Source organism: Copadichromis virginalis, linkage group LG12, assembly GCF_057382275.1.
Source record: "Copadichromis virginalis isolate Kocher_CV1m ecotype Utaka linkage group LG12, C_Virginalis_male_GT1.1, whole genome shotgun sequence".
Classification (NCBI taxonomy): Eukaryota; Metazoa; Chordata; class Actinopteri; order Cichliformes; family Cichlidae; genus Copadichromis; species Copadichromis virginalis.
This window is the reverse complement of record NC_140629.1, coordinates 19,097,632-19,110,546: the sequence shown is the minus strand read 5'-3', so window position 1 is coordinate 19,110,546 and position 12,915 is coordinate 19,097,632. Positions and strand designations below refer to the sequence as shown.

The 12,915-nt window shown below is 41.5% G+C and overlaps 1 long non-coding RNA gene across 1 annotated transcript; it reads left to right on the top strand.

Annotated features, from left to right (window-relative positions):
* The first annotated feature begins 9,875 nt into the window (after positions 1-9,875).
* Positions 9,876-10,779, top strand: LOC146696837 (uncharacterized). The gene is made up of 2 exons (XR_014923337.1): positions 9,876-10,263; positions 10,344-10,779. It is a non-coding gene; the product is annotated as an uncharacterized LOC146696837 (long non-coding RNA).
* The last annotated feature ends 2,136 nt before the right edge of the window (positions 10,780-12,915 follow it).

Below are 12,915 nucleotides of genomic sequence, written 5' to 3'. Positions count from 1 at the left end.
ATAAAATGCGACAGCAAACGCGCTCTAGTGTGAACGCTCAAAGCGGCCCGCATGCGCAAAAGAAGACTTCACACACAACGCGCTCTGTTCAGACCCAGAGCAAACTTTGGAGCGTGATATCACGGGGGTGGGTGTGGAAAGGATTTTGGCCCGATCCGCAAGTGAAAAGGGAGCGAAGTCACACACAACAGCCATGGTTCATATTTGCTGTGTGGTCGTCTGCAATGTTCGATCACACGACCGGCAAGAGAATAAGGTTGAAAATGGTTTATCTTTCCATTCTTTCCCAACCTGGAAGCAACATGAGGCAGCTTGTGTATTGGATGTTACCAAACGAAGGCGTCTAGCTTACTCTTCCATCTCCAAATCTGTTGGTGCTCTAGACATTTTCCTTCCGGTAAGCTCTAAATATGTTCATATCAATCTTTATAGCCTATTAGTTTTATTTTCTATGCGCTCTGAGGTCATAGCAAATTAGAACAAACATCCTACTGAGTGATTTTGCAGAACTACCTTCTATTTATAGAGTTGCTAATTATTTGGCATTATTGCAGCAAACCAGCCTATGAAATGGATGAAACATAGTGACTGGGTTCCAGCCCTACACAAGGGACCTGCTTCAAACACACCACCATGCCAATCAGATTACTTCTTCCATGTGAGGGTGAAGAGGTGACCCTCCTGGATAAGATGGTGAAGGTTTGCTGCGTTTTGGTGAACAGTGTGATAATAAAAACAGGGAAAAATGAAACCTGCTCCTGTTAAATATTCTTAAGTATTGTGCTGTTAAAATTGCTGTATTTTTTCAAAAGATACAGTAAATAAAGTAATGTTAGTAGTGGGTGATATCATGTAAACACTCATGATTTTGTGTAAACATTTTGTCATTTGTAAACTATAAATGACATGGATTCTACATTGTAACTGATGTGATGTTCTATAAGGTGGTTTTAATAAAAAAAAAAAAAGAGGCAAAAATTAGTTTGTTTCTTTATTCAACTTTTGAACAGTGGTACTCAGTCAGTATATATTCAGTAAATGCAAATTATTTACACGGCAGTGCACTACAGGCACAAATCTAGACCCCTAGATAAAACATTATGGGTCATTCCCACAACCCACAGCTTTACTGTGTTCCAGCAAAGTATCCAATAGCAGTGACAACTCCTCCACAGTAGCAGGTGGGATTTTTCTGTTTTGAGGACGACTCCTTTTACCTGTCACTACGGATGGTCTGTTTATGTTTTGATCGAGAGCCTTTTTTTTGGGCAGCTGAAGAGGAGAAGTCTATCTTATGGTCAACCTCTGGCTGTATCTTGGTCATATTACCCAGCAAAACCCAGTATGCAGGTTCATCTGTAACAGTCCTTGTGCCACGGATCAACACTGTTGCTTCTACATTAAACAGAAGAGCAGCGACATGGCTGCAGGTCTCTGCGACTCCGGCCTTACAGGTGCTGTGGGCTGCTTCAACCTTCCCTGTGATGCTCACAGTGACCCATGGCTGCAATGCTGGTTCATTCAGTCTTTGAGAGTGCAGTACCTGAAACACACACAGACAAAGTTCATTTAAAGACAAGAACTAATGAGCCAAGGCCGACATAAATGTGTTTTATCTACTTTATCATAAATGTAACAAAGTGTTTAGAAAGTTAGCACATACATGTAATTTTTTTATGTATCCATCTATAGAACGCTGCATGTTATATTCTAAATCTGCCTGTTCTCTCTCAGAAACCTGCCTGCAGAAAATGAACCTAAAGTATGTAATGCAAGGATGTCATCACTTTAGAGATGGAGAAAGCATAAAGTGACAATTATGGATCACTTAATATGATAAGGAGATTCTGCAGGTCATTAATCAATGTATAAAACTAAAATAAAATGTATTTTTAGTAACACGGGATACAAACATGGAAGCAAGATGTATAATTAGGATTATTTATAATAAATATGAATAAATTAGTGCAATTTCTTTAACTATAAAGAATAACAATCCTTCAGGACAATGTCACATCAATGCACTGAACTCACTATGTTATCCACCTAACAGCCTCCACATGTTCTCACTGTAATTTCCCCTCATGAATGAATTTATGCTGCACTAATCTGAATGTTTGCAGGGAAATCAAACGCATTTCACTCGCAGTACTCAAGCTGACTTACCTTTGTTTGAATGACGACTTGTACGTGCTGACTCCACAGACAAGGTACGAAAATATGTCAGGCTACGTCAATAGCGGTTGGTCTTCAGGGTTTCTACTCCACGGCCGTATTTCATACGGGTCCACATTTCCAATGCACGCTATTTTCTGCAAGTACTGCTGCTTCCCCTCTGGACGCAATCAGTCTCTATACAGTTCATTCTCTTTTGAGCTGCTTTTAAGCATCTTTCTTGTAGTCGTCGTTCCAACACAGTGTGTTTGTTTTGATTCGTAGACCCCGAAAATGGCGCTGCGCTCCCATAATGCATTGCGGCGTGGCGTCAACTCCAAAGCCCTATATTGTTTGACAGATGGCCGTTAATATAAAGACTTCGGACTTTACGTTTCCCAATTTTTGCTTTAAGTTATTTTGTTATTTACATAATAATGTATTTACATAATAATGTAAATAACCTAATAATGATCCTTATTGCTGTTTTAGAGAGGAGCGGTGCTTCAAAGGATAGTTGCAGATTTCTGTCAGAATCTGCAGATTATACAGTACAAATAAAATGTTCACGTTTCTCCAACGATGTCTTCCCAACAGTTTCACTGTCAGTTTCGATGTCTTCTCGGGCGCTTCTCCGGAGCTGATAATTGGCATCTGTCTTGTGTCTGTGACGTAAAAGACGGATTTAATGCGACATCACCGTTCAAACAGCAGTCGCTTTCTAAAACATCGGATATGTATCGGATTCAGTACCACATACGAAAGTGACCCAGATCGGATTTGAAAATATCGGATTTGTGCCGTTCACACTGTCATACCATGATCGGATATGGGTCGCATAGGGTCAAAAAAATCGGATTTGATGCGCTTTCGCCTGCAGTGTGAACGAAGCCTAAGTATAGGTTCTGTAGTCAGCAGAAAACTTTCAGAGTGGATTTCTAAGGTCTGCTATAAAAAGCCAGACCAGGCCAAGTTGGTGTGTGGATGTGTGGTTTTTAACTGTGGTTTACTTGTAATCACCCTGCCGTGTTTAGGGTTTTTTTGTAAACATTACAATCTTGTTAATGCCATTGTTCTTCTAATTCAATATTTGAATTAAAACTGCTTTATTTCTCTGAGATCAAAGAGGTTACCAATCCTTATCAAATCAATTCATCTAATACTACACTGTAGTATAAGACACAAATTAGCACAAAGGTAGTTCAACTTCAGGGTCCCCAGTCTGTACAGTTAGGAAACCATTGCAAATTTAAAAAAATAAATAAATACTGGAGAGGCAACAATAAGAAACCCCACAAAAAGGTAATGGCAGAGACCATTGTTCTATCTCCTTTTCACTCCAGATGGATAATTCTCTTGTTTGGATTTTAGCCACTTTGCTTGTTGATGCCCGCAGGTAGTCCAGCTCCTCCACGATCATATATGTGCTAGGTCATTGTATGAGGACATCTGCACAGGTCCACCAACGTAGCAGCAGCCCTCATATCTGTGCCTTTGGGTGAGGAGAAACAGAAGGACCACTGCTTCATGGCTTCTACAACATAGTGATTACAACATTAGTGACTATGAAGGAGGAGACAAAGAAAAAGAGTACAGTAGGTTGCATTTGTGGGTTACCTGTGTAGGTTGTGGTTTTTGACACCTTCTGCAGACTTTGTACTGCTGTTAGATTGTTAAATTTAATGTTCATCACTGAAAATGTGATCTCATTTTAAACACTAAGGAAACATGAGGGCCCGGTGGCGCCAGTGTCCGGCAGCCTCGCCTCTGTCAGTGCGCCCCAGGGTGGCTGTGGCTACAATGTAGCTTGCCATCACCAGTGTGTGAATGTGTGTGTGAATGGGTGGATGACTGGATATGTAAAGCGCTTTGGGGTCCTTAGGGACTAGTAAAAGCGCTATATAAATACAGGCCATTTACCATTTTATACTTTTATATACCAGGCAAGTAAAATGAAGTTTGGACCGATGTTTTATGTAGCATACAAGAGCTTAAAGATGTAAAAAATTAAAAATACCTTGCCTGCATTAGCAATGTGTGGTTCATTTGTATTCATCGTAAGTGTTGGTAAACTCAAGCATAGGTTAGCTAACAAGGCATGTGCAGTTGAATGCAGGTAAAATTATTGTAATCAGGGCTGGACTGGGACAAAAAATCGGCCCGGGCATTTTGACTAGAGACTGGCCAACCAGGTATTATAGGAAAAACCATAAAGCCTTTGAATGAAAACAAACGCTGTTGTCACAGTGATGTGCACTGTCTTGTTGGTATATATGTATCAGTCTAATAAACTACACCATCCTCCCTATTCTGGTGTTCTAAACAGTACTTAGCCAAAACCCAAAGACTGCTTGGTCGAGTTAACCTCCTGAACTATCTACAACACATGGTGGAAACCTGAAATTAAGATAGAGAAGACTAGAGGTGAGACATGATCATTATTGAATATTAAAAAATAATAAATGACAGATTTAGATATATTTTCATAAACTATTCATTTACCACATCAATAAACAGCATGGCAGGGCAAAATATTTTTTCCAACATGGCAACCTTTAAAAAGTGAAAGGAGACAGAAAGACAGGTGAGAAAGAATAAAACTTAATTGACTTTTTGATGGCATTTTACACACAGTACTGGTACAGTATCTAGAAAATGTGGGAAAATACTGGCATCATATACAGTACTTACTTCTGAAGAAATTATGATGGGACAATGAAAAAAATTACTATGTACAATAATGATTTCTATACATTTTACATAACAAACGTTTGTTGTAAGATTCAGATAATTATTTATTAAAAGCGAGACATTTTAAATGAGAATAAGAAAGAAAAGTATTTCTTTGTGCCCCCTTTCCCTGTTAATGCCCTACCTGGCCCCCTGGCAAAACTTTGCTAGACCCGCCCCTGCACAGTTACCAGCTGTCAGCTACATAGAAAAAGATCCTGGTGTTATTTGTCTCTCAGAAACAGTTCATAACTTCCCTTCAACTCAATTAATGCCACCTAAAAGGTAAACCTGTTTCTCCATCACCTGTTCAGCTCTGATGATTCAGTAAGGACATCTCCTGGTTTCATCTTCATGTTTCCCTCTCACCAGATAACCAAACCGACATCATGACCAGCAGGTTTACAGCTGTGGCTCCAGCAAACATCAACTGATACTAGAAATTAATATTAAATAAATTCTAACAACAGCTGATCAAGCTTAAACGTTCTGCTGTTGTTTAACCTCCACTGCTTTCTTCTTTCTGGCGCAAAGTGGGCGATAAACAAACAAGAGAGAAAAGCCGATCAGCTGATCATTGATCAGTTTCATGATTGAAATAACAACAGGGGAGAGAGGGGGAGAGAATGAGAGAAGAGGCAGCTGCAGCATAAAGACACAGAATAAATCCAGCTTTGTGTCTTTTTCATTCTAGCTGAAGTACGGGACAAATCGCGTTCCTTTTCAGCTCAACACGAATATTTTCTCTGAATACGAGACGATTCCGTTTTTTACGGGACGGTAGGAAACTAATTAACCTTAATAAACCTTAATAAAATAAATTTCAACATCAGTAACATCATAGCACCCACCCAGCTGTATATAAACTCCGTCATGCTAGCTAGTACGCAGTACGAGTTATTGTAACTGACTGTAAAAAGTCAGCACAACGAAAATAAACTCCACATAAACTTGGTTTATATCCGACCCAGATAGACTGCAGGTCATAAGATCACCTGAAGTTCAGTTCCCCTGACACTCGGACCGACACCGGCAGCCACCTCGGGTCTCTCCTCCTCCTGCCTCACCTTTCCGTCATCCACCTGCCAGCATGTTGCATCTGCTGGCCTTCACCACTTGCTAATGTTACTCAAGCTGTGAAAGCTCCGCAATAGCCACCACCAAACAATTTAGTTATTTTTACACATCTCCCAGCATCTGGCCAATCCACCACCTTTCAGTGTTTATACCGTTACGAAAAAAAGAAAAAAAAGAAAAAAAAAAAACATCGGCCGATAAAAATTAAAAATCACCATGGGTATGCCCAATGGCCAGTCCAGCTATGGTTGTAATATAACCTATGTCAGTGTAGGAAATTCAGAAAAAGACTATGAAGATGAAAATAGAGATCTTATGGATGACCCAGCTTAGAACAGTGAGCTGGTGGGAGAGAATACATGAGAGAACACATGAGTGGCCAGGGATGGGAATTAATAAGAATTTAGAGATTCCAATTCCATTACTAATATCACTTATCGATTCAGTTCCTTATAGATTCTCTTATCAGTTGTCATTAGTCAATAGTCACCGCCATTGCTAAGCAGCAATAACGACATTACATTTATGCAAATTAATTGCATGCTGTCGGTCAAATGTTTGTTGAGCTATTTCCCCTCTTTGTTGTGATCAGTGTTGCAGTCATTACTCAAAAAAGTCATTACTATAAATTACTATAAATATTGCACATTGCTTTTCTTAAAAGTAATACTGTGAATGACTTAATTACTCTGTGGAAAAAGCAATTTGCTATACTAGTGATTACATTATTTACATGCCAGATGTGAGGAGATGTGGAAACCGAGATACTTAAAGGACCAAACCTTCTCCACCGGAGCTCCATTGATGATAATAGTCTTGTAGTCTCTGTGCTGACTCCTTCTGAAGTCCACCACCAGCACCTTGGCCTTGCTGACATTCAGCTGGAGGTGGTTATCCTGGCACCACGATCCCAGATTCCTCACATCCTCCATGTAGGTCATCTCATCGTTGTTGGAAATGGCGCCCAACACCATTGTGTCGTCAGCAATCTTCACAATGGTATTGGAGCCATGGATGGTCACACAATCTGAAGTATAGAGGGAGTAGAGGAGTGGCGAGAATACAGACCCCTGTGCCGCTCCCGTGTTGATGGTGATGTTGTCGGAGATGCACCTATACCCTCACCACCTAAGTTGTGCCAGTGAGGAAGTCCAACACCCATGCACACAGATGGCTGTTGAGTCCTAGATCCCTCAGCTTTGTGAACAGTCTACCAGGTACTATTGTGTTGAACACTGCAATCAACAAACAGCAGCCTCATATAGTTACCCTGTTTCCTGTCCACGTGGCTGAGTGGTGTGCAGGACATGGGCGATGGCGTCCCCTGTGGATCTGTTGGGTCGGTAGGTTAACTGGAGTGGATCTGTGGTGTTTGGGATGGAGGAGGAGATGATGTGCTTCAACATCCTCTCGAACAACTTCATTATCACCGATAGTAGGCACTTTGTAGGCACTCATATCGGCAGTGCCGGTCCCGGCGTTCACTGCAGCGCAGATTGATCTGTCCACCCATTGTTTCTGATTTGGGAACGCCACGACTCTCGCAGTGGGGATGATCTCCTCCGCTAGCATGCTAACGAAGCTTACTGCTACTTCCGTAAACTTGTTGATGTCAGCTGTGCATGCTCTGAACATGCCCCAATCTAAGTCGTTGAGCATGTCCTGTAGCATAGCTTTGGGGTGGGATGTAGACAACCGTGGCAATTACCAAGGTGAACTCACTGGTCAGGTAAAAAGGACGACACTTAATGCTTAGGTATTCCAGATGGGACGAGAAGCCACTGGAGAGAGTAGAAATGCTCCTGGCGTCACGCCACTTTCTGTTTACCATGGGACACACTCCTCCACCTTTTGGTGTTTGTTTGACTTGTTCTCGCTCACAGAGAATGAATCCAACGGACTCGGACGGTGGGGGTCAGCCATGTCTCAATGATGCACACAATGTTGCAGTCCCTCATGTCTCGTCGGAAGATGACGCTTGCCCTTAGGTCATTAAGCTTGTTCTCCAGCGATTGTACGAACGCCAGTGTGTCCAAATGTCCAAGATTACATCTGCAACCTTGTTATCGATGTTGAGTGAGCTGCTGTAGTAGACTATAAAACTGGAAGATTTTAAGAAGTAAACAAAGCAATAAATAAGTAAACAACTAAAAAGGTGCCTAATCTGAGCGGAGCGGTCAGTAAGCGGTCAGGTGTCTGGAAAAGGCCGCTCCATCTTGTCATTTGTAATGGAGGTTGCAGCCTGCAGCTTACTACCTATTGAAGCTAAGGTTCTGGCTGCAAGGCTCGCCGTTTACTCGGGTTTCTCTCTGGGTTCTTGGTTAGCTAAGTGTTAGCATGCTGTCTTTGCAAGGAATCAAAGTTGTTTTAGCAGCATAATGTCATTGTTTCAGTTTTCCACTTTTCCATTTATCTTGTCCTTTTGTGCCATGCAAATTAATGCCCATATCCACACTCTACATTGTGCTATTTTTCCTCCTCAAACTGAAAGCAGCAGATTATAGCTGAAGTGCAAGAACCATTAAATGGTATCAATAGGTTAAGGAACTGAACCACTGGGAACTTTTTTTTCTATTAGTTCTCAATTCCCAACTAAATGAGTGGCCCTTACAGATATCTTGGTGGCTTTCATTATCACTTTGGACTTTGAAATGAGTATCTATCTGGGTAATGCCTGAATGTGGAGTTACAAGAAGAGGACCCATGAATTCTGCAGATTAAGGGAATTCACCATTGCTTGGGATCAAAAACAAAGTCTATGCAGACAAAACAACTCAGAGAAAATAAACATTTGCCAACCGGATGTACTACCTGATGTCTTACACGTAATTTTTATTTTTACAGTTGACCTCTTTCTGTGTTTGTGGCTTCATGCAGTTTCCAACCACTCTGTGCAAAAGTTACTCTCTGTTTAGTGTTGCTATTGCATCACTAAACAGAGAGTAACCGTTGTAAACTAACCCACCAGTAACTTTTGTTTTATGTTACAGTGAAGGTTTTAGATTAAAAAGAATGCATACCCATAAACATGTCAAAGTTAGTCAGATGATGTGCAAAGCATAAAAGCACGAATTTCAAATAGATTTTATTCACATGGTACAACTTTGAGTGCTCCAAAATATTTCTCTGTAAAGGCTTTTTAAAATTATGTCTATCACTCACACACATGGTGTCAAGTTTCATGAAGTTGAGTGTGAGAACCTAAACACAGACATGCAGGTAAACTGAAAGTGAGCCTTTATGTGGCTGGAGACTAGGGCCCTGTTTCAGGAAGCCGGTTTAGTGCAAAGTCTGACTAAGTATACCCTGAGTTAACGAAAACTCTGGTTTTTCGGTTTCACAAAGCGAGTTCAGCTGAAGCCTGAGTGAGTCACTATGACGACACACTCCGTGAAGCTAACCTGCCCCCTAGCAGGTTTACTACAACTAACCCTGACTGTCTCCGCCCCTTTGTCGGAAACCTGACAGTAGGAAGTGTCGGACATGGCGTGCCCCGTCCTTGAAGAGCCAGTAGATCGTGAAGCCCAAATTCTCCGCAGAGCTCTCCGCCGGGAGAGAGTGATCAGAGCGCGTTTGGACATTTTATCATTTCCTGATGATTTTCTGTGTGAACGTTACCGTTTCTCAGCACAATCTATAAGTTATTTGGATAACATCCTCAGGCCATATATTACGCATGTGACACATCGCGGACATGCTCTCAGTTCATTACATATTATTTGTATTGCACTTCGGTTTTTTGCAAACGGGAGCTTTCTGTATAATATTGGTGACGCTGAGCACGCTTCCAAGGCTACCGTCTGTCGGGCAGTCAGGAATGTTACAGTTGCACTGAAACGTCTCCTGTACTGGTTTGTGGTGTTCCCCGGTCACAGACCCACAAGATTTATCAAAGAGGGATCCCACAAAATTGCAGGTATCAGGATGAACAAAACTTAATATATGATGTGGTGATACTTGAACTACTACTTAAATTTTACATTTATTTTCAGGGTTCCCAGGCGTGATTGGCTGTATAGATGGCACTCACATTCCAGTCATTGCTCCTTCAGTAAATGAAGGAGACTATGTGAACAGGAAGTCTTTCCACAGCATTAATGTACAGGTACATAGTTCCCTGTAGCATTTCAAACTAACAAATTATTTCATTATAGTAATGGATGCTAATTTGTGTTCTCTGCACTGTGAAGATCATATGTGATGCTGCCAACATTATCACAAATGTGGAAGCCAAGTGGCCAGGCTCTGTCCATGACTCACAAATATTCCGTGAATGTACACTGAGCACAAAATTTGGACATGGTGAGTTGAAAATACTTTAAAATATATAAAGACCAATTGCTACAGGGACATTTGAACTGAAGTGTATCCTTCTGTCTTAGGAGAGTTCACTGGCTACTTGCTTGGTGATAGGGGGTATCCATGTTTACCCTATTTGCTTACCCCTTACCCTGACCCTGAACCGGGCCCACAGCAACGATATAATCTGGCTAATTGCAGGACAAGAGCCAGAATTGAAATGACTATCGGAATGCTTAAGGCCCGGTTCCAGTGCCTGCAAAGACTCAGGGTCACCCCAGAAAGGGCATGTGACATTATTGTGGCATGTGTGATTCTTCACAACATTGCCACAATTAGAGGAGAACACTGTCCTTCTGAACCAAACATCAGCAGTGATCCAAACCATGAACATCCTGACCCTCCCACGGACATACAAGATGGAAGCGCAGTCAGAGACACCATATGTCACAATCATTTCTTTTGACCCATCACCTCAACATGTTGAAAGACGAATAAACAGATTTTCTGTTCAACTGGCTTTATTGGTCGCCTGTATTTCCTGTACACAAAGTATTAAAAGATGTAAACCTCATAAAGTGTCTCTGTTGCTTCCTCCTCTGTAACAGCTGTCAATGTTTCTTCATTATTTTCCTGCAGTAAAGAAATAAACAACATTGCTGTTCTACTGTAAACTCATATAATCTGTGGAGTATTACTCACAACTGCATGTTGGTCTGGCTCAACAGGAGGCTGCACCAGATGCAGTACACCACCACCATCAACTGATAGAATATGAGGTTTATACAGGTCACTTATAACTTACAAGGGACCAAATGGCAATTAACAAACATATAGCACTCAGCTTACACTTCATTGTCATTATGCTCTCAAAGACAACCAAGGCTGAGGGAAGGCAAAATCAGTAGGAAAATAACTTCACTACAAACAAATTCATTATGGTGAAGAGTTTATCAAATGAATGAGCAGCACTGCAAAGGTGACTGTGAAGAAAGGATGTACGCACATCATGTATTATTTTGCATTTACCCACTATGTAGGCACTTGTGTCTTGCGGGGTTATTGACTCAGAGGATGTCCCCGCAGAGATGCCTTCGGCCACAGGGCGCCCACTGTTTTGGCTGAGGGCCAACTGCTCAGCCTCTGTGAGTGGTGGTGGTGGAGGACCCCCACCTGTTTTTCGGGCCTCCGCTTTTTTTCTGTTGGCTATAACGGGTCACATTTGAGCATACAGAGTAAGCAAATATGTACTTGTAATGTGCTCAGATAATTTCAATAAGTGCTTACAGAAAGGAAATTAATGTAGCCTCTAACTGCAATTGATTTACATCGGACAAACAGACCAAGCACTATGGCTCATAATACAATTACACCTTACCTGTTTGGACTATATTTTTATATTTCATTTTTACTTGCTGCCAGGAACGTTTGGGGCCTGTTGGGTTGCACCTGCGCTCACATCACATCACAACATAAAATGTATAAAATAACAAATAAAATAACATATGATAAAATAACGTGTTAAATGGGTGGAAATCCCTAGATCAATGTTTATATTAACACTCACGCATTGACTCTGTCGGCTTTGTTTTGCCATGCATGCTCCCTTTCTTTTGCAGCTGAGGCTGTGTTACCTTTTTTTCTGCAAAATTTGCATGTTATCGGCATATGCTGCCATCAGAATTTCGGCCTCAAGCGCTGTGAAATACATTGACCGCGCCTTCTTTCCCTCCGTCTCCATGGTGACTCGCTTACTCTGTGCTCCGCTTATCAGGGCTTTATGTATCCTCGTGCGTGCGCTTCACTTGGGGTTAAAGCAACTCCGCGTTGATTGAACTAATTGTTATCAGCCTTTCTGAAACGGAATATTCCGAGTTGGACAGTTCGGGGTTACTCAACCCTGAGTATCGTTTTTCACTCTAAGTTTTCTAAACCGGCTTCCTGAAATAGGGCCCAAGAGGTGGAAATAAACAAAACATAAATACAAAAGGAAAATTACAAACACAAACTCACTGGAACCCAAAATGAGAATAACGCTAAGATCAGGAAACACAAAGGAAGAATGGACAATCGAGACCCGGACTCTAGACACCGACTTGATGCAGGAAGAGAAAAATGAACACATGGCAGAAAGAGCCAAGAGACAGACACAGAGAGAGAAACACAAGATGGGCTGGGGAGAGTGAAGGTAAACAAGAATGGAGACATAATATGGCAGACTTATCATTGGAGATGTCACAGTCTGACGCTGCAGACTGTGTGGAGTTAGAGGGATGGAGCGTAAAAACAGACACATGGAACAAAATTTAATTTTAACGGAAGGTGAGCCATTTAATAAGGCTGGTGAAAAAATACAAAACGAAGGGCAAAGGCCGTCCAAGGCAAAGCAATCACCTAAACTGGGTAAACTAAAACTAGAAATGAAAACCTGTACCTGAGAGCCACGAATACCTGGAACATGATACAAGGTAAACAGGCAACCCAACATGAATAATAGAAAACGCACACACTAAATACATAGAGGGGTGACGAGGGGAGTGGAAACACATGGAAACACAGCTGGAACGAATAGAAACAAGGACATAGGGGAAGCAAAACGGGAACACAAGAGAAGAGACTGTCAAAATAAAACTGGAAACACCACGACTCAAACTA